We start from the raw sequence: 20,231 nt of genomic DNA, 5'->3' as shown, positions 1-20,231 counted from the left end.
CCTTCTAGAAATGCAAGTCCACAATTACAATGTCCTTGAAGTCTCATTCTTTCTCATTGCATAAATACATCAGTTGCCAGATCTTGACATTTCTACTTCCCTAACGTCTCTCACTTGGGTCCTCTCTCCCTATTCACAAAGCTACTACACTAGTGCAGGCCCCTATCACTTCTTACTTGAACTATTATAATAGCCTCCTAATTGATCCCTTCCTCAAATAATGTTGCATTTATTTTGTAAATATTCATATATCTATACATATCTTCTCCAATAGAATATCAACTCTTTGATCATTAGTAGTGATCATTTTATTTTTGTGATTAAGATTGGGGTAGTTTTATACAAAACATGCAAGATAAATTTTCATACTTTACTTCCCAACAATTTGCTTAAAGGATATATTCTTTCCACATGATCCAGAGAGAGGTTCTATTGACAGTAGTTTTTCATTTAAATAAAAATATCAGATTAGTTGACTAATAGTTACATGGAACCTCTGAACTATCACCAAAAAAGTCTTGATCCATTTACAAAAGTGAGGGTGAAATCAAAATGTGTTAAGTATCAGGAATATGTTGCTCTAGCTAGATGTCAAAAGCTTTCTCAGCCTCTAATGAGATCGCTAAAACCAGATTATCTTTGTTGGATGATATTAATTAAGTCCTATTATTGGAGTATAAATTTATAATGAATTTTTTTGATTTGAGTTGATTAGTACAGTATGAATCTTTCCTAATATTTATGTTAGAATTTTTGTTAGTATTTTGTAATCTTTGTGAATTAAAGAAGTTAAACAACAATCTTAACACTTATTAAAATGTCAGAGTAATGTGAATTTCCAAATAATTTTGGACAAAATGAACTTGTGTGGGAAAGGAGTTAATATTCATTCATTAAATAGAAAGTGAATAAAATATAGAGCTAATTCAATTTTAAATAAATGCTAGATATCAGGATTGGAAACAGTCATTCAGAAACTACAAATAACTAGAGTAGTTATAAAATTAAGGTTGATTTTTTAACCAAGGGGCTATTTTTCTAATTGCATATATTTCAGAATATTAAAGTGTTTCATAGCTAACAAATGTCAATATTAACTATTTGAACAAGCTCCACAAAGATAATATATTCTCAGTTATCAAATATATGGATATATACATCTATATGTAAATACATGTATGCATATGTGTGTGTATTAGAAAAAAAAGTGTCATAGCAGTTTTTGAAAGGAATCAATCATGGATCCAATCCTGTAAGGGAGGCCACTTTTTATTGAGATTCTTTCTCTCCTTAAGGAACAAAATCCTCATGGATAAATTAAAAAAAAAGATTCATAATGAATTCTACTCTATAAAGATAAGCATTACAGAGAAAGAAGTATATTTTTAATTCATGAAAAAATGTAAAATTGGACATATACATTACATTTTAATTTGCATCATTCTCAGAATATGTAACAGAGAAAGAAGACTTGGATCTAAATTTCTCTAGACCTCAAAAATATTATTGTTATTCATATAACCAATATATTGAATAAGTGAATGAATAAATCACAAGTGATATAAAAACAAAACTTGCAATATTAAAAGACATATAATTGTCAAGAATTATTAATGTAGAAAATTTTTCAGTATGTCTAGTCAGTTAAAAAATATATTTTATTTCAATAACTAGCCCAAATTTTTCTAAAAGGGAACCATGATATTGTGGAAAGAGCCTGAATTGTGAGAGTTAAATACAGATTTTAGACCTGGATTTGCTTTTTACAAAATTACTTTTTAAAATTGGCAAAAATCTCTTTCTCCCTTCTGTTCACTATTGCCTCAATTGTAAATGAAAAAAAAAAACGCCATTTTACATCTACATATAATCTTACAAAACAAATTTCTGCATTATCCATGCCTAGAAAAAAAATCTCATTCTTCCTTTTCAGTTTTTCATCTCTCTATAAGGAGGGGGTCAGCATATTTCTTCATCAGTTGTTTGGAATTATTGTTGATCATTACTCTGATCAGAATCCCTAAGTCTTTCAAAGTTTTTTTGTCTTTACATTATTGTTGTCATTATATAAGTTGTTCTTCTGATTCTTTTTATTTTATTCTGCATTGTTTCATCAAAATCTTCCCAGGTTTCTCTGATATCATTATAATTTTGTATAGCACCATAGTGTTCCATTATACTTATATACTATAACCTGTTCATCCATTCACCCCTCTTTTTTTAAAAGTTTGTTTATTTAATTAATTAATTTTGAATGTTTCCATGGTAACATGATTCATGTTCTTTTATTCCCCTCCTTCCACTCCCTCTGGTAGCCAACAACCAATTCCACTGGGTTTTACGTGTCATTGATCAAGACCAATTTCTATCTTATTAATATTCACACTTGGGTGGCACCCCTCTTTTGCCACCACTAAAAAAACCAACTGTGAGTATTTTTCTACATCTTCTTTTATAATTTTTTTTATTTTTTAAATTATTATTTATTTGTTTTTAATATTTACTTTTTAAAAAAGTTTTCAGATTTTAATTCTCTCTCCTGCCTGACCCTCCCCTATCCACTGAGAAGGCAAGAAATGTGATATCAATTATATATGTGAAATCATGCAAACTATATTTTTATACTAGCCATGTTGGCATAAAGAAAGGAAGAAAATGAAAAAAAATTATGCTTAAATCTGCATTCAAACTTCATCAGTTCTTTTTCTGGCTGTGTATGTCTTTTATCATCATAAGTACTTCAAAATTATCTTGGATCATTATATTGATCAGACTAGCTCAGTCTTTCAAAGTTGGTCTTTGTTATAGTATTGCTACTAGTAGTAGCAGTAGTCTCTCGGTAACCGAGGATGACGATTGTCTTTGTGCGTTTTCATCTATGGTGCATAGATGAGTGTGCACAAAGACACTTGTGCATGAAGGAGATTTAAGTGGAAAAACCGATGCACAGAGACAGTCCCACTCTCTCGGCATTGGAAGCCTGGGTCCATTGGCACGAAAAGTCATTACACCTGGAGACTTCCTCAGCTGCATTGGATGGCCATGTTGTCTTTTGTGCTCCAACACGCCCTAAGCACTCCACAGTGCTCTGCTGTGTCGCCTTCTCAGCCGTTGAACCTTCTTATTGGTTTCTTCCATCTGTTCTGTCGAAGCAGTCTTCACATGCTGGGTGAGCAAAGCCCTGGTTCACCAGGGGTCGACGACACGATGGCTACCCTCACAAGGTTTAGCCAGCCTGTCGAAGCCCTTGCCCGGGGTGTGGCTGCTGCCGCATGCTAGCAGCTACTAGGAGCCACAAGTGAGAGCTGGGTGTCAGGTGAGGGTCAGAGGCTGGAGAGCTGCCCTAGGAGGGCACGACAAGCCCTCCATACCAGAGATACTACCCCTCCCTGAAAACCCCATACACCCCAGTATTGCTACTATTGTGTGTAATATTCTCTTAGTTAAGCTCATTCCACTTTGCATCAGTTTGTTTAAGCTTCCAGTGGTTTTTTTTTCCTTTTTTTTCTCCATTTTTTGTTGTCATACAAACCACACTTCCATATTGGTCACTGTGGTAAGAGCAAAGTCATATGTAATTAAAACCCTAAAATAAAACCAAAGATACACTGATGTGAAAGACAACTCCAACAGTTTTTTGGAGGTAGATGGCATTCCCCATCCTAAGACTTTCAGGATTGTCCCAGATATCATAGATAATCACTGTCCTATATTGCTTTATTATGTACATTGTTCCTCCAGTTCTGCTTATTTCACTCTGCATCAATTCCCACAGATCTTTCCAGGTTTTTCTGAAACTTTCCTACTCAGCATTATTTTTATGACACAATAGTATTTTGTTATAATTAGATACCAAAGCTTGCTCAGCTATTCTCCATTTGATGGGCATGCCCTTAATTTCAAATTTTTTAACCACCACAGAAAGAGAAGTTACTATAAATATTTTTGTAAATATAGACACTTTTCTTTTATTTCTTTGGGATAAAGACTTAATAGTAGTATTGCTGGGACAAAGAGTGTGCAGTTTTATAGCCCTTTGGCAGTTCCAAATTGTTCTACAGGGTGATTGGACCAGTTTTACAACTCTACCAACAGTGCTTTAGTGTTTTAAATTTTTTTATGACCCCTCCAGTATTTGCCATTTTCTTTTTCTCTCATGTTAGCCAGTCTGAAAGGTAGGAACTGGTACCTGAAATTGTTTTAACTTGTATTTCCCTAATCCATAGTGATTGAGAGTATTTTTTAGGTTCCTACTGGATAGTTTTGATTTCTTCATCTGGAAACTGGCTGTTTATATCCTTTGATGATTTGTCAATTGAGAAATAGCTCTTATTTTTATAAATTTGATTTAGTTTCCATTATATTTGAGAAATGAAGCCTTTATCAAAGAAACTTGCTAAATAAATTTCCCTCATTTCATACTAATTTACTTCAAATATTGGCAGCATTGACTTGTTTGTCCAAAAGCTTTATTGTTTAATGTAATCATAATTATTGATTTTACTTCTTGTGATCCTCTCTGTCTCTTATTTGATCATAAATTAATCTGTGGATCTAACAAGTAAAATTTTTCATGCTCTCTTAATTTGCTTATGATATCACACTTTCTTTCTAAATCATATACTCATTTTGACCTTATCTAGAAATGTGACGAGATAGTTTTCCCAGCAATTTTTTCTTAAATAGTGAGTACATTCCCCCAAATCTTAAGTCATTAGGTTTATATAAAATACTAGATTCTATGGTCATTTACTACTGTGTATTGTGGACATAATCTATTCCACTGATTCACCACTGAATTTCTTAGCTACTACCAGATTATTCATGTTTCCCACTTTTGTAATACAATTTTAGATATGGTATTGCTAAACCTCCTTCCTTCACATTTCTTTTAATTTGTTCTCTTGATATTCTTGACATTCTGTTGTTACAGATTTTTTTCCTAGCTCTATAAAATAAATCTTCTGTAGTTTGATTGGTAAGGCAATGATTAAAGACATTAATTTAGGTAGAATTATCATTTTTATTATACAGTTTCTAGGTTTTTGATGGCAGGTATACTCCCAAGTATTTTATGCTGTCTGTACTCATTTTAAATGGAATTTTGCTTTCTGTTTCTTCCTACTGGACTTTTTTGGTAATATATAGAAATGATAATAGTTTATGTGGGTTCATTTTACATCCTTCCATGTTGCCAAAGCTGTTAGTTTTTTTAGTTGATTTCCTTGGATTCTCTAAGTATTCCATCATAGTGCCTGCAAAAGAGTGATGGCTTTGTTTCCTAATGACCTATTCTAATTCTTCATTTTTTTTCTTGTTTTATTGCTATAGCTATCATTTTAGTACAGTGTTGAAAAATAGTGGTAATAACAGACATCCTTGTGTCATCCCTGATCTTATCAGGGAAGGCTTCTAGCTTATTCTCACTATAGATAATGTTTCCTGGTGGTTTTAGATAGATGATACTTATCATTTTAAGGAAACGTCTATTTATTCCTTTCCTTTCCAGTGTTTTTATTTTATTTTATTTTTTTTTTAAACCCTTACCTTCCATCTTGGAATCAATATTGTGTATTGGTTCCAAGGCAGAAGAGTGATAAGGGTCAGGCAATGGGGGTCAAGTGACTTGCCCAGGGTCACACAGCTGGGAAGTATCTGAGGCCACATTTGAACCTAGGACCTCCTGTCTCTAGGCTTGGCTCTCAATCCACTGAGCTTCCCAGCTGCCCCCTCCAGTGTTTTTAGTAGGAATGAGTGTTGTAATTTGTCAGAAGGTTTTTCTACATCTATTGAGATAATCACCTGATTTTTATTGATTTTGTTATGGATATGGTAAATAATGCGGTTAGTTTCCCTAATACTGAATGAGCCCTGCACTCCTTGTATAAATTTCATCTGATTATAGCATATGATCTTTGTGAAATTTTGCTATACTCTCCTTCCTAGTATTTTATTTAAAATTCTTTTTTTCACTATCCATTAAAGAAACTGGCCTATAGTTTTCTTTCTCTGTTTTTGATCTTTCAGGTATAAAGGAACCCCAAATTCTGTCCCTCTTCAGAGTTGGCATCTAGCATAGTGTCTTCTCCTGGGGGGGAGCTGGCATTTTAGCATGGTGTCTGGTCTCAGGGCTAAGTCCCCAGAGACACCGTGTGTATGCCCTGTGTGGTATTTTGGTGCTGGGCTCTATGAGGTGGCCAATATTGGACCTTATCCCTATTCCTGATCAAAGACTAGGTTTTTCTGACTACTTTGGTAGTTCTGGATTATTAACAAGTTAACAATAGTTATTCTTTATTTTAAGCCCTTCACAGTTCTCTGCTCATTGTTAATGAGGGCTAATACATCATGTGTGATCCTAACTGTGGCCCCTCTGCACCTTCCCCCCTCCCCCTCCGACTGCTAGAAGTATATTTATTTTGGCATGGAAGTTCTGGATTTGGATTATAATGCTCTGATGAGTTTTCATTTCATTTCTTTTGAGAGGTTACTGGTATAGTCTTTCCATTTCTATTTTGCCCTCTGGTTCTTAGAGATCTGACCAATTTTATTTTATGATTTCTTGAACTATGCCTAGACTCCTTCTTTGGTTATGACTTTCGAACAGTCTAATGGTTCTTAAATTTTCTCCCCTTGATCTGTTTTCTAGGTAGTTTGCAATAAGAAATTTATATTTTCTTCTCTTTTTTTCAATCTTCTGACTTTTGAAAAAAAAACATTTCTTATCTCATAGAATCAATTGTTTCTATTTTTATTTATTTATTCTAATTTTAGAGAGTTTATTACTTGGGCAGAAATAATCAACACATCCTTTATAGATCACAATACAAGAAGAATATAAATTTGCTCATGGACTACAAACAAAAAACTACAAAAACAAATGGAGATTCAGCAATGAAATCTTAAAATGATTGGGCATTTGGGCAAAGTTTGCATGTCTTCTGTCAAACTGTTAATTTCATTTCCTAATCTTGCTTCCATCTCTCTCATTTCTTCTCTATTTTCCCCTCAGTTGCTCTCATTTCAATTAGAAAAAATTTTAAACTTTAACTCTTGATTCATCTTTTAAAGTATTTCAGTTGAATAATGTTATAAATTGACTAAATAAATAAATTAAAAAAAAATAAAGTATTTCAGTTGAATTTATATCAAAGATACATTTTTCTTTAAAGTATTATTTGAAGATGTTTCATAGTCATTTTCTTCTTCTGGTTTTGTGCCTTTAGTTTTTTTGAAGCCTTACCTTCTTAGAATTTGATACTAGGTATGTATTCTAAAGCAAAAGGGTTATAATGGCTAGGCAGTTGGGTTTAAAAGACTTGTCCAGTATCATAAGTGCCTGAGGTCAAATTTGAACTCAAGTCCTACTGACACCAGACCTGGTGCTTTTAGCCATTGATACTACCCAGCCCTCTAGATTTGTCTTGAGTATCTCTGTCTTAAGTATCATCGTAGTTTTTTTAGAGAGTGAAATATTTTTCTTTTAGCCTGTTTTAGCCTATGTCCTTTTAGCCTGTTTCCTGGCTGTGAATTTGAAGTCAGGGCTGGGTTTTGCACACTTCTGGCAGAAATTTCTGGAATCAGCCTGCTGCCGCCATTGGGGGTATATTGACTGCTATATTATACCAAAATATCAGGAATAGCTCAGGATGCATACCCATAAGCTTTCACTCCTCTCAATCTAAGGAAAAGTCATTGTTATCACTGTAATCTGAATTTTCTCTTGAGGATTTCAGTCCAAACAAAAAACTATGGACTAGTATCATTTAGAGTTTCAATAGACTTGTGCTATATGTAGTTATGAATTATTTCTATGATTTGTTCTTTGGTCCACTATTTATTTAAAATTTCATTATTAAGTCACCATTTGGATCTGTACCTTTTGTTTGTGGTCCATGAACAAAATTTTATTCTTATTAAATTATGGTCCTTAAAGGATGTATTGATTCTTTCTGATTTTTTGCATTTGTTTGCAATATATCTATGCTCTAGTATATAGTCAATTTTTGGTAAAGGTTCCACATCATGCAGAGAAATATGTATATTCTTTTGATGTCCTATTTAGAAGACACTATAAATCTTTTAACTCTAGTTTCTCTAGAAATTTATTCAGTTACATATTTTTCCTTTTAAAAATCTTTATTTTGAGGCAGATTCAAGATGGTGGCATAGAGGCAGTAAAAGTTCAGACCTCTGAAAACCCTTCCTTACCAGTTACAAACTAAATGCTCCCAGGGGACTGAAAATCAAACCTAACAAGACAAAGCCAAGGAACCCTCCTGCTGGATTCAATTTAAAAAGTACACCCCCCCAGGCAGAATTCAAGAACACTTGGGTTTAAGGGGAAGGGATAAGAAAGGTACCAGGACCACACCCCCATTACCACCTAGAGTGCTAAGCCTCCAGTGGCAGCTGGAACCTCTTGGAGGGAAAAGGTGCTGGTCTTGAAGGAGTACCTTGCAGGCAGGGCTAAGCCAGGCTCAGGGTGTCAAACACAGGTGGTGGGGAAGGAGTTGGAGAGGGAGTGCAGAGTGAGAAGCCTGGTTTCAGCAGCGGAGACCCTCCATATTATTCCCCCCTTCCAGGAGGTTTTGGCCGCAGAGCATATCCAGTCCATCCAAGCAGGACTTAATCCCATCAACAGTCTTCAGAGGGCAGGGAAGCTCAAGCTCCAATGCCCCTCCCTCACAGATTGCTGGACATTAATCCAATCTAAGCCTCCAGAGCACAGGGAAGCAAAAGCTCCAATATCCCTCCCCTACAGACTGCACTGAGAGACTTATGGAAAAAACTCCAAGAGGGAAGACTGACAGAAAAGCCCAAACTCACAGATCCAACACATAATGATAGGAGCAAGAGTGCAGGCAACTACAGGGGGTAAAGAAGGGGCAAATATGAGCAAACAACAGAAAAAGAAGAAAGAAATTACAATCGACAGCTTCTCTACAGGCAATGAACAAAGAGAAAATGGAACAGAGCAGAGGAAACACCAAGCAATAAAACAGAAATCCCAGCGAATTGGACAGAGACTTTGGAAGAACTCAAAATAAAATTCAAAACATAATTAAGAGAGGCTGAAGACAATTGGGAAAAGAACTTAAAAACTAAGATAAGTCATCTGGAAACAGAGGCACAGGAACTAAAATGAGAAAATTGTGTCTTGAAAGCAAAAATCAACCAGCTTGAAAATGAGGCAAAGGAGATGAAAGATGAAGTAAAGAGGATTAAACATGTCCCCCAAAGAAAATCATACCAGAAGGAGAAGGATGACCTAAAAACCGGGGATGAAATCCAGTCTTTAAGAACCAGAATACAACAACTAGAATCAAGTGACTTCACAAGGTAGCAGAACACTATAAAACAAAACCAAAAGACTGAAAAAAATTGAGGAAAATATGAAGCATCTCATTCACAAAACAGAAGATTTAGAAAATCATTCCAGGAGAGACAACTGAAGAATCATTGACCTACCAGAAGACCATGACAAAAGGAAAATCCTGGACATAAAACTATAGGAAATTATCCAGGAAAACTGCCCTGATATTCTAGAACAAGAGGGAAAAGTGGAGATTGAAAGAATCCACAGATCACCTCCTGTACTTAATGCCCAATGGACAACACTCAGGAATGTTATAGCCAAATTCAAAAACTATCATGCTGAGGAAAAAATATTACAAGCTGCTAAGAAGTCATTCAGATACCATGGTACCGCAGTGAGGATAACACAAGATCTGGCTGCATCTACACTGAAGGACTGAAAGGCATGGAATATGATATTCCTGAAAGCAAGGGAACTAGGTCTACAACCAAGAATCAACTACCCAGCAAAACTGACTATATTCTTATAGGAGAAAGTATGGTCATTCAACAAAATAGAAGAATTCCAAGCATTCATAAAGAAAAGACCAGACCTGAACAGAAAATTTGATGCCCAAACACAGAAGTCAAGAGAATCTTCAAAAGGTAATTAACAAAGAGGGAAAAAAGAAAAACAAAACAAAACAAACAAAAAAAACCCAACTTTTTTTTAAGAGACCCAATAAGTTAAAATGATGTGTATCCCTATAAGAAAAGAAGTCATTGGTAACTCTTAAAAGTTGTTATAATCACCTGGGAAGATAGAAGAATCACACATAGAGGGAACAATGACAAACTGTATAGAATTAAATGACAAGATATAGATATGTATATATATATATATATATACATATATATATGTATATATATATATATATACAACTAGAGCTAAAAAAGAGGTTAATACTAAAAGAAATGGGAAAAGAATCAAAAGGGGGTAAATTTATATGTCACAAAGAAGCTCATGGCGGGAAGGGAGAGAACATCAATATAGTGGAAGGGTAAAGAGGTTGGAAATAGGAAATACTCAACTCTTACATGCATTGAAATTGACCCAAAGAGGGAAGAACAATCCAATCCATTGGGGTAGAGAATAGATTTTCGCCCCATAGGGAACTAGAAGGGTAACAAACAGACTGGTGGGGAAGAAAGCAGTACAAGGAAAGGAGGGGGGGTGCAGTTTAAAAAGACTGCAAAGAAAATAAGGGGGGAACAAAAACGGAGGAGTAGAAAGGGAAGTAAAATAAGGGTGGGAACTAGGTGAACTGATTAAAAACAAACATTGGTGTGGAAGGAAATAGTGAAAGAAGAAAAGGCAGGACTAGGAGTAAAATCAAAATTCTGGGAAATACACAGCTGGCAATCATAACTCTGAATGTGAATGGAATTAATTCACCCATAAAATTCAAGCAAATAGCAGAGTGGATTAGAATCCAAACCCTACCATATGCTGTCTACAAGAAACACTCATGAGGAAGGTAGATATTCATTGGGTGAAAGTAAGAGGATGGAGCCAAATCTATTGGGCATCAACTGATAAAAAGAAGTCAGGAGTCACAATCATGATATCTGACAAAGCCAAATTAAAAATAAATCTAGTTAAAAGAGATAGGGAAGGTAATTACATCCTGCTAAAAGGCAATATAGACAATGAGGAAATATCCATACTCAACACGTATGCACCAAATGGCATAGCATCCAAATTTCTAAAGGAGAAACTAGAGGAGCTCAAGGATGAAATAGATAGAAAAACTATACTAGTGGGAGACCAGAACCTTCTTCTATCTGAACTAGATGAATCAAACCAAAAAATAAATAAGAAAGAGGTAAAAGAAGTGAATGAAATCTTAGAAAAATTAGAATTAGTAGATACATGGAGAAAAATAAATAGGGACAAAAAAGGAAGACACCTTCTTTTCAGCAGCACATGGTACATTCACAAAAATTGACCATATATTAGGGCATAAAAACATTGCAAACAAGTGCAAAAGAACAGAAATAATAAATGCGACATTCTCAGATCACAATGCAATGAAAATAATAATTAGTAAGGGTACATGGAGAGGTAAATAAAAAATTAATTGGAAATTAAACAATATTATTCTCCAAAACTGGTTAAAGAACAAATTGTAGAAACAATTAATAATTTCATTGAAGAAAATGACAATGAAGAGGCATTCTTTCAAAACCTATGGGATTCAGCCAAAGCAGTACTCAGGGAAAAATTATATCATTGAGATCATATATTACCAAACTAGAGAGGGCAGAGGTCAATGAACTGGGCATGCAAATTAAAAAACTAGAAAGTGAACAAATTAAAAATCCTCAGATGAAGACTAAATTAGAGATACTAAAAAATCAAAGGAGAAATTAATAAAATTGAAAGTTAAAGAACTATTGATTTAATAAATAAGACTAGAAGCTGGTACTTTGAAAAAAGAAATAAAATAGACAAAGTACTGGTCAATCTAATTTAAAAAAGGAAAGAAGAAAACCAAATTGACAGTTCCAAGATGAAAAGGGAGATCTCACCTCTAATGAAGAGGAAAATAAGGCAATCATTAAGAATCATTATGCCCAATTATATGGCAATAATATGGCAATGTAAGTGATAAGGATGAATATTTACAAAAATATAAGTTGCCTAGGGTAACTGAGGAAGAAATATATTGCCTAAACAAACCCATATCAGAAAAAGAAATTATACAAGCCATCAAAGAACTCCTTAAGAAAAAATCCCCAGGTCTAGACTGATTCACAAATGAATTCTATCAAACATTCAAAGAACAACTAATCCCAATATTATACAAATGATTTGACAGAATAAGCAAAGAAGGAGTTCTACCAAATTCATTTTACAACACAAATATGGTTCTGATTCCAAAGCCAGGCAGGTCAAAAACAGAGAAAGAAAACTATAGACCAATCTCCTTAATGAATATAGATGCAAAAATCTTAAATAGGATATCAGCAAAAAGACTCCAGAAAGTGATCAGAAGGATCATTCACTATGACCATGTAGGATTCATACCAGGAAGGCAAGGATGGTTCAATATTAGGAAAACCATCCACATAATTGACCATATCAACAAGCAAACCAACAAAAATCACATGATTATCTCAATAGATGCAGAAAAAGCCTTTGACAAAATACAACACCCATTCCTATTGAAAACACTAGAAAGTATAGGAATAGAAAGGCCTTTCCTAAATATACTAAACAGTATATATCTAAAACCATCAGCAAACATCATCTGCAATGGGGATAAACTAGAAGCCTTCCCAATAAGATCAGGAGTTAAACAAGGATGCCCATTATCACCTCTATTGTTTAACATTGTACTAGAAACACTAGCTGTAGCAATTAGAGAAGAAAAAGAAATTGAAGGTATTAAAATAGGCAAGGAGGAGACCAAGCTATCACTTTTTGCAGATGATATTATGGTCTACTTAAAGAATCCCAGAGAATCAACTAAAAAGCTAGTGGAAATAATCAACAACTTTAGCAAAATTGCAGGATGCAAAATAAGTCATCACCATTTCTATGTATCTCCAACCCATTGCAGCAGGAAGAATTAGAAAGAGAAATTCCATTTAAAACCACCCTAGACAATATAAAATACTTAGGAATCTATCTGCCAAGACAAACACAGGAACTATATGAAGACAACCACAAAACACTCTCAACACAATTAAAACTAGATCTAAACAATTGGAAAAACATTGATTGCTCATGGGTAGGATGAGTTAACATAATAAAAATGATAATTCTACCCAAATTAATTTACTTATTTAGTGCCATACCCATCGAACTACCAAAAAAACTTTTTTTACTGAATTAAAAAAAACCATAACAAAGTTCATTTGGAAGAATAAAAGATTAAGGATACCAAGGGAAATCATGAACATAAAAAAATGCAAAGAAAGGAGTTCTTGCAGTCCCAGATCTGAAACTATACTATAAAGCAGTGGTCATCAAAACAATTTGGTACTGGCTAAGAGACACAAAAGAGGATCAGTGGAATAGACTTGGGGTAAGTGACCTCAGCAAGACAGTCCATGATAAGTCCAACGATTTCAGCTTTTGGAACCAAAATCCACTATTTGATAAAAATTGCTGGGAAAATTGGAAGACTGTATGGGAGACGTCTGGTTTGGATCAACATCTTACACCGTACACCAAGATAAACTCAGAATGGGTGAATGACCTGAATAGAAAGAAGGAAACTATAAGCAAATTAGGCAAACACAGCATAGTATATTTGTCAGATCTTTAGGAAAGGAAAGACTTTAAAACCAAGCAAGGGCTAGGAAAAAACCACAAAATGTAAAATCAATAATTTTGATTACATCAAATTAAAGTTACAAACAAAACTAATTGCATCCAAAACTGAAAAACTAAAAATGCATCCAAAATTAGAAAGGAAGTTACAAATTTTGAAATAATCTTCATTACAAAAACATCTGAAAAAGGTCTAATTACTCAAATTAAAAAGATCCAAACCAGTTGTACAAAAAATCAAGCCATTCTCCAATTGATAAATGGGCAAGGGACATGAATAGGCAATTTTCAGTTAAAGAAATAAAAAATATGAATAAGCATATGAAAAAGTGCTCTATATCTCTTATAATCAGAGAAATGCAAATCAAAACAACTCTGAGGTATTACCTCACACCTAGCAGATTGGCTAACATGACAGCAAAGGAAAGTAATGAATGCTGGAGGGGATGTGGCAAAGTCTGGACATTAATGCATTTCTGGTGGAGTTGTGAATTGATCCAAATTCTGGATGGCAATTTGGAGCTATGTCCAAAGGGCGCTAAAAGACTGTCTGCCCTTTCATCCAGCCTTAGTACTGCTAGGTTTGTACCCCAAAGAGAGAATAAGGAAAAAGACATGTACAAGAATATTCATAGCTGAGCTCTTTGTGGTGGCAAAAAATTGGAAAATGAGGGGATGCCCTTCGATTGGATAATGGTTGAACAAATTGTGGTATATGTTGGTGATGGAATACTATTGTGCTCAAAGGAATAATAAAGAGGAGGAATTCCATGGGAACTGGAACAACCTCCAGGAATTGATGCAGAGTGAGAGAAGCAGAAGCAGGAGAACATTGTACACAGAGACTGATACACTGTGGTACAATCAAGTGTAATGGACTGCTCCATTAGTGGCAATTCAGTGATCCTGAACAACTTGGAGGAATCTACTAGAAAAACCACTATCCACATTCAGAGGAAAAACTGGGAGTGAAACTCAGAAGAAAAACAACTGCTTGAATAACATGGGTCAAGGGGATGTGGTTGGGGATGTAGACTCTAAATGAACATCCTAGTGCAAACATCAACAGCATGTAAATAGGTTCTGATCAAAGACACGAGTAATACCCAATGAAATTGTGCATTGGCTGAGCTAAGGGTGGGTGCAGGGGAGAGAGCGAAATATTGTGATTATTGTAACCAAGGAATAATGTTCTAAATTGAGTAAATAAATTAATTTTTAAAATGTTGTTATTGCTGTTGAGTTGTTTTTCAGTAACATTCAGCCTGGCAATGATACTGAAGTGGTTTGTTCTTTCCTTCCCTAGCTCATTTTATAGATGAGGAAACTGAGGCCAATAGGTTTAAGTAATTCGCCTTTAGAGCTGTTTAAAACTGATAGGATATTGAAGTCTCCTGTCCCTACTATGCTAATTACCTATATCTTCTTGAAACTCAGATATTTAATGAATTTCAATGTTAAGGCATTTGGAAGATATAAATTTATTACTGATATTGGTTTGTTGTCTGTACTTCCTTTCAGCATAAGATGGTTTCCTTGTTTATTCTTTTTTTAAATGTTTGTTTTTGCATTGTGTGAAAGTATGATGGCAACTCCTTCTTTTTTGGATTTACTTGATGCATAGGAAATTTTTTTCTATCCCCTCAGTTTTATTTTGTGTATGTCTTTATTTTTTAAATGTGTTTCTTGTAACCAGATTGTAAGATTTTATTTTCCTATCAAATCTGTCACTCTTTCTTTTTATTGGCTTGTTTAATCCATTCATATTTAACATTTTGAGTTAGATTTCTATTTTCCTCCATCTAGCTCTAAAATCACGTTTTTATCTAGTTATGTTTTTCTCCTTCTTCTGCTATAAACACAGTACTATATGTTGTTAGTTACTTTAATGTCCTTTTTAAAGCTGTCAGTGTTCTCACTGGCTCTTTCTCTCACCTCCCTTTTTTGTTACCCTTTTCACTTTAGGGTTTTGTTTATCAATTATTCTTTCCTGCTTTTATCTATTTATACATTTTTACCCCTTTTCTTTTTTTCTTTCAGTCAGGTATATTCCTCCTTTCTTTCCTTCCTTATATCTAGTCCTGTTCGTTAGGGTTTTAAAATTTTCTTTTTGTTTGGTAACCTTTTGAAAAAAATTTTTTTACTCTCTTCATTATCCATATTTTATTTTTGGTAGTCTAGACCCTCATTCTCTGGTTCATGACCCTTATAATAATTTGTTCTTTCATTTTTTTCTTTATATTCTTCATACAATCAAAGCTTCCAAATTATCCATTTTATCACTACCTTGTAGGATTTACATTTTGGATTTCCTTTTTCCATTGTGCCTCACTTTTAGAATTATGTCAATGATTACAGGTGTCAAAAAGGACACTGGCCCTTGGTAGGGAGCCTCCCTCCCCATTGATCCATAATCTTTTTTGTTGACATTTCTCTCCCCCACTCCTCTGCATTTACTTGGTAATCTGCTTCATGTTTTCATGCTCTCACACTCCTCCAGGTGTCAATTGCCCCAGGAGTTCCAAATCCCAACCCTCCCATCCCCAGGATAGACTTTATAAAAACCATATCTCTCACATGTCACTCAATGTAAGGTCCTTATTTACCTTCCCTTATATAAGTATTCATCAGCATAACTTGTAATATTTATTGGGAAAGGAAATGGGATTGGAAACATGGGAATAAATGGGAGGTTTGTAGCAGGGTATGGAGGAGAGAGGGAATATTGCTTGGTGAGGTGAGGGAGGGAGATGCCCCCTGCTGAGAGGAAACAGCAGGGGTCCAATAAGGATGGTTTGTCCTGGAATGACTGACCTGAAGTTCAGCTCCCTCTATGACCAGAAAAGATAGTCCACTTATCTGACTGTGAATTCAAATAATATAAAGTTTAATAACCAGTTGGAATTGGAGTTTTTCCTTAGCTTCAGAGTATAGGGCCAGGCCCCAGAGGCTGGCAGAGGGTTTTCCCACTTCTGTCTACTCTATATCAGTCCAGTTTTGCCTAATTCAGAATCTTAGCAGAAGATAGAAAGCAAACAAGAACAGGTCTAACTTTCAGAAGCCTGTGTCTTCGGGCTGAACCAAGAAGAGCATGCCACTCCAGACTGGGCTGAACAAGCTCCTCTCTCCTCCAACCCCAGGAAGCAAGTCCCAACCCAGCAGGAAGGAAGTGCTAGTCACCAGACCCAATTGCCACTCCCAGTTTGCCCCTACCCCCACAATCTGTCAGTCTTATTTCCTTTCCACAAACTCCCCCCCCTTTCAAAAGTAAAGCCTCCTTTCTTCCCTTTTTCATTTTTTTCCCTCTCCCTTATCACTCAGTCCCTTATAGGTTCATTTTCTGATGCCACTAATATCACCTTCCATTGATTATTATCCCTTAAATTGACTCTGGTGCATCACTCACTCCTTTATATCTGCGTTTCTTCCCTCCCGTACCAAAATGGTTCCAAATTTTTCCTTCTTATTGAACATTCATCTTTTGCTCTGGATGGTTAGAGTTAGATTTTCAGTTTAGGTTATCCTGAGGTGCATTCTGAACTCTAGTGTTCTTCATAAACCATTATTCCATTCCTTTTCCATTTTCCCAGTAAGTATGGAATAGTCATATTATTCAAATGCCACTTTCTTTAATACAAAGAGTATTTAATAAAAAAAAGTATTTAAAGGTATTTCTCTGATGACTTACAGAACTCATTGTTTCTTAAATGAATTGTCAAATTTAATTACTATATGTCTTGGAGTTTGCAGCCTTGGGTTTTTTGTTCTTATTGTTGCTATTGTTTGTTTCTAGAATTGATCTGTGATTTGACATTGTTTCAATTCCTTTGCTGTGTCTTTTTACAAGGAGATTTATTATATGGTTACTGTAATTGTTTCTTGGATAGTTACTGTACTTATTTCTTGGAGATAGAATTCAGAAAATTATGCATTCATTTGCAATAACATTGTTTCTTTCTGTAACTATGGTTGGCCAGCAGAGACTTCGTATAAAAATTATATAGAGGCTTTTTTCTTATGGGTGCTAGTCTTTAAAGGCATATTTTTTTATTTCTGTGTTGTTGGCTATATTTCTTACTGGAACTATAGTATTTACTTCAGGGGTTCTTTCCTGTTATCATTAGGCTTTCATTCACAAGGACTGTTTTTGATTTCTTCTTCTTGGGCTACTTGTGTTGCTGCTTATGACTAGGACTTTTTTTCTTTTTTCTGATGTCATTTGTAGGTATCTGCATTGGTAACATAGTCATATTGTTGTGTCTGTTGAGGTATCTGAAAATATGAAGTAATATCTTCATGGTATACCCTCTCTCTCTTCCTTCCCCCGGTAGAGACAGTTTTAGGATGAAGGTTGAGAGATATGGATAACCTGTTTCAGTTGTCATCTATAACTTGCTGTTAAAGTCTTTGATAACAAATTCAACCAATGTAAATCCATGCTACCATAAGCATTCTAGAAGTTTGTGCCTGTCTTAGTTATGAAGATGGAATTTTATGCTCCAAGTTTAGAAGTATTCTTGTTGTTGAATTACTTGTTCTTTTTTTTTTTTTTGCTAGAATAACTTATTTTCAATGCTACCCCAAGACTAGTCTTCATTCTCGTAAGGTTTTTTGAGTAGTATGATGCCCTATGGAACTAAAACTAATCTTGGTTTCACTGTTACAGCATGAATGGTACTTGTCATGTTTTTGAAGTTATAGAAGTAAAATTGTGTATCTATCTCTCCTCCTCCAGTTTTCAATATGTTCCTTGATATGTTCCTTCCCATTCAAAATCTGTATCTGTATAAGCCATGTAATTCAACTTCTCTATAAAATCATCTTCATTATCAACTCCTAAGCTTGCATAATTTTTTTTCCAATGGTATGCAACTTGTTCTGTGCCCAAAGAATAATTCCTCTTCAGTGTAAGAGTTTGTTTGCACTGGTTCTAGGTATTCTATCTTCTCACTAGTGTCCCACACATCCCCTTCTTCATCTACCTCTTCATAAAGCTTATAAAATTGGTAAGACATTTGTTCTAAATCATCTTCATTTATTATAATCTTAGAATAAACCTTCTGTCATTCCTTCAGATTCAGTATCTGAATCACTAAATCTATGTTCTTTGGATTTTGCTCAATTCATGTAAACTATTGTCAGATGTTGGTAACTCTGGCTTTGCATTGTGATCTGAGCCTATGTCACCAACTTCTGTGTTTCTCAAATCAGTTTCATTTTGTTTTTCATTACTAAGCTTTAGATTTTTCATTGTGAATTGGTAAACTTGGTGGTATGGGGTTAGTTTCTTCTTGCAGATCTTCTATAATGTTCATAATCATAGATCCTACTCTACCACTAGTCTGCGGTGTATGTTTTTCTTCATTCTCATTTGATTCTTTAGAGATAGGAATCTTTCCCTCTATTTCAGTATTTTGTTCTGGGAATAAGGTTTGTACTTCTGCATTTCCCCCTGTGTCAGTAATAGGGTGTGTGTCTTCAATCTGTCTGCCACTACAACATATCTCTGTTTCTGGCTTAGTAGCTAAGGTGTTCATAACCGCTGACTCAGTGTCCATGTCCTTGCTACTCTCTGCCAGTTGCATATGTAACCCAGCTAATTCTTTTTGATTTGATTCATTCCGTATGAAGTCTCCATTTGAGGTTATATTCCCTACTACATAGGAACACAAACCTAAATCACAGCAGTTGCTTTGGCCTGATACTCCTGTGCCCCTTAGAATGTTGGCTTCAAGCCTCTTTTGAATCCATGGTAGTTTTTCCAGTTGGTAAGAATTCCATTCCATACCCCTCTTCAAATTTAACTGTCACTTCACCTCCATTACTTTGAATAGGATAATTATTTTCAAATGCAATTTCAGCTTCATTTTCAGTTAATTTTTCCTTAACTATATCACTCATTGTTGGATGGAAAGTATCAGCTAGTGGATTCAAATTAGATGTATTTTCTATGGGTACCTGTGCCATAAAGCTATTTACAGAAATAACTGAGTTTGGTGGGATTTCATGATACAAATCTGTGAATGGTTTCAAAGCCTTTATATTTTCTTCTTTAGCAACAGTAACCTTTAGGGAATTGAAATAATGTGTCCCTGTATCTGTCACAAACTTTTGCTTGAGTTCTTGTGACTCTTTCTTTCTTTTTCTTTTGCATAATTCAATCCCATTATCCACTCTACACTGGAAAAAGTTCTCTAAGAAAGATTTTATTTCCTTAAGACATCTTTCCTGTGTGGTTACTATGCAATTTTTATCAAAGTCTCTTATCTCATTTGCAATTTCTGAAATAATTTCTTTTATTTCTATTTCTGTCTCTCTAATCTGTCTCTGCCTTTCTCTTGCTTTAATGCATGTACTATCATTCACAGATTCACTTTCTTGCACTGAATTTTCACTATTTCCCAACTTTTGTTTTGATTTGCATTTCTCTAATTGTGAGAGATTTAGGACATTTTTTCATGTGTTTATTGGAGTCTTCACCTTGATTGACAGATCAGGTTCTTTACTTTGGTTTTCATGCTTGGCTTGGCTTGTAAATCCTCTCTTCCTTCATGCCTCTTCCACACCCTGTAGTTCTACTTTATGCCCATTC

Source organism: Monodelphis domestica, chromosome 4 (assembly GCF_027887165.1).
Source record: "Monodelphis domestica isolate mMonDom1 chromosome 4, mMonDom1.pri, whole genome shotgun sequence".
NCBI classification, from domain to species: domain Eukaryota; kingdom Metazoa; phylum Chordata; class Mammalia; order Didelphimorphia; family Didelphidae; genus Monodelphis; species Monodelphis domestica.
The sequence above is the reverse complement of the archived record's forward strand: the minus strand, read 5'-3'. Positions refer to the sequence as shown.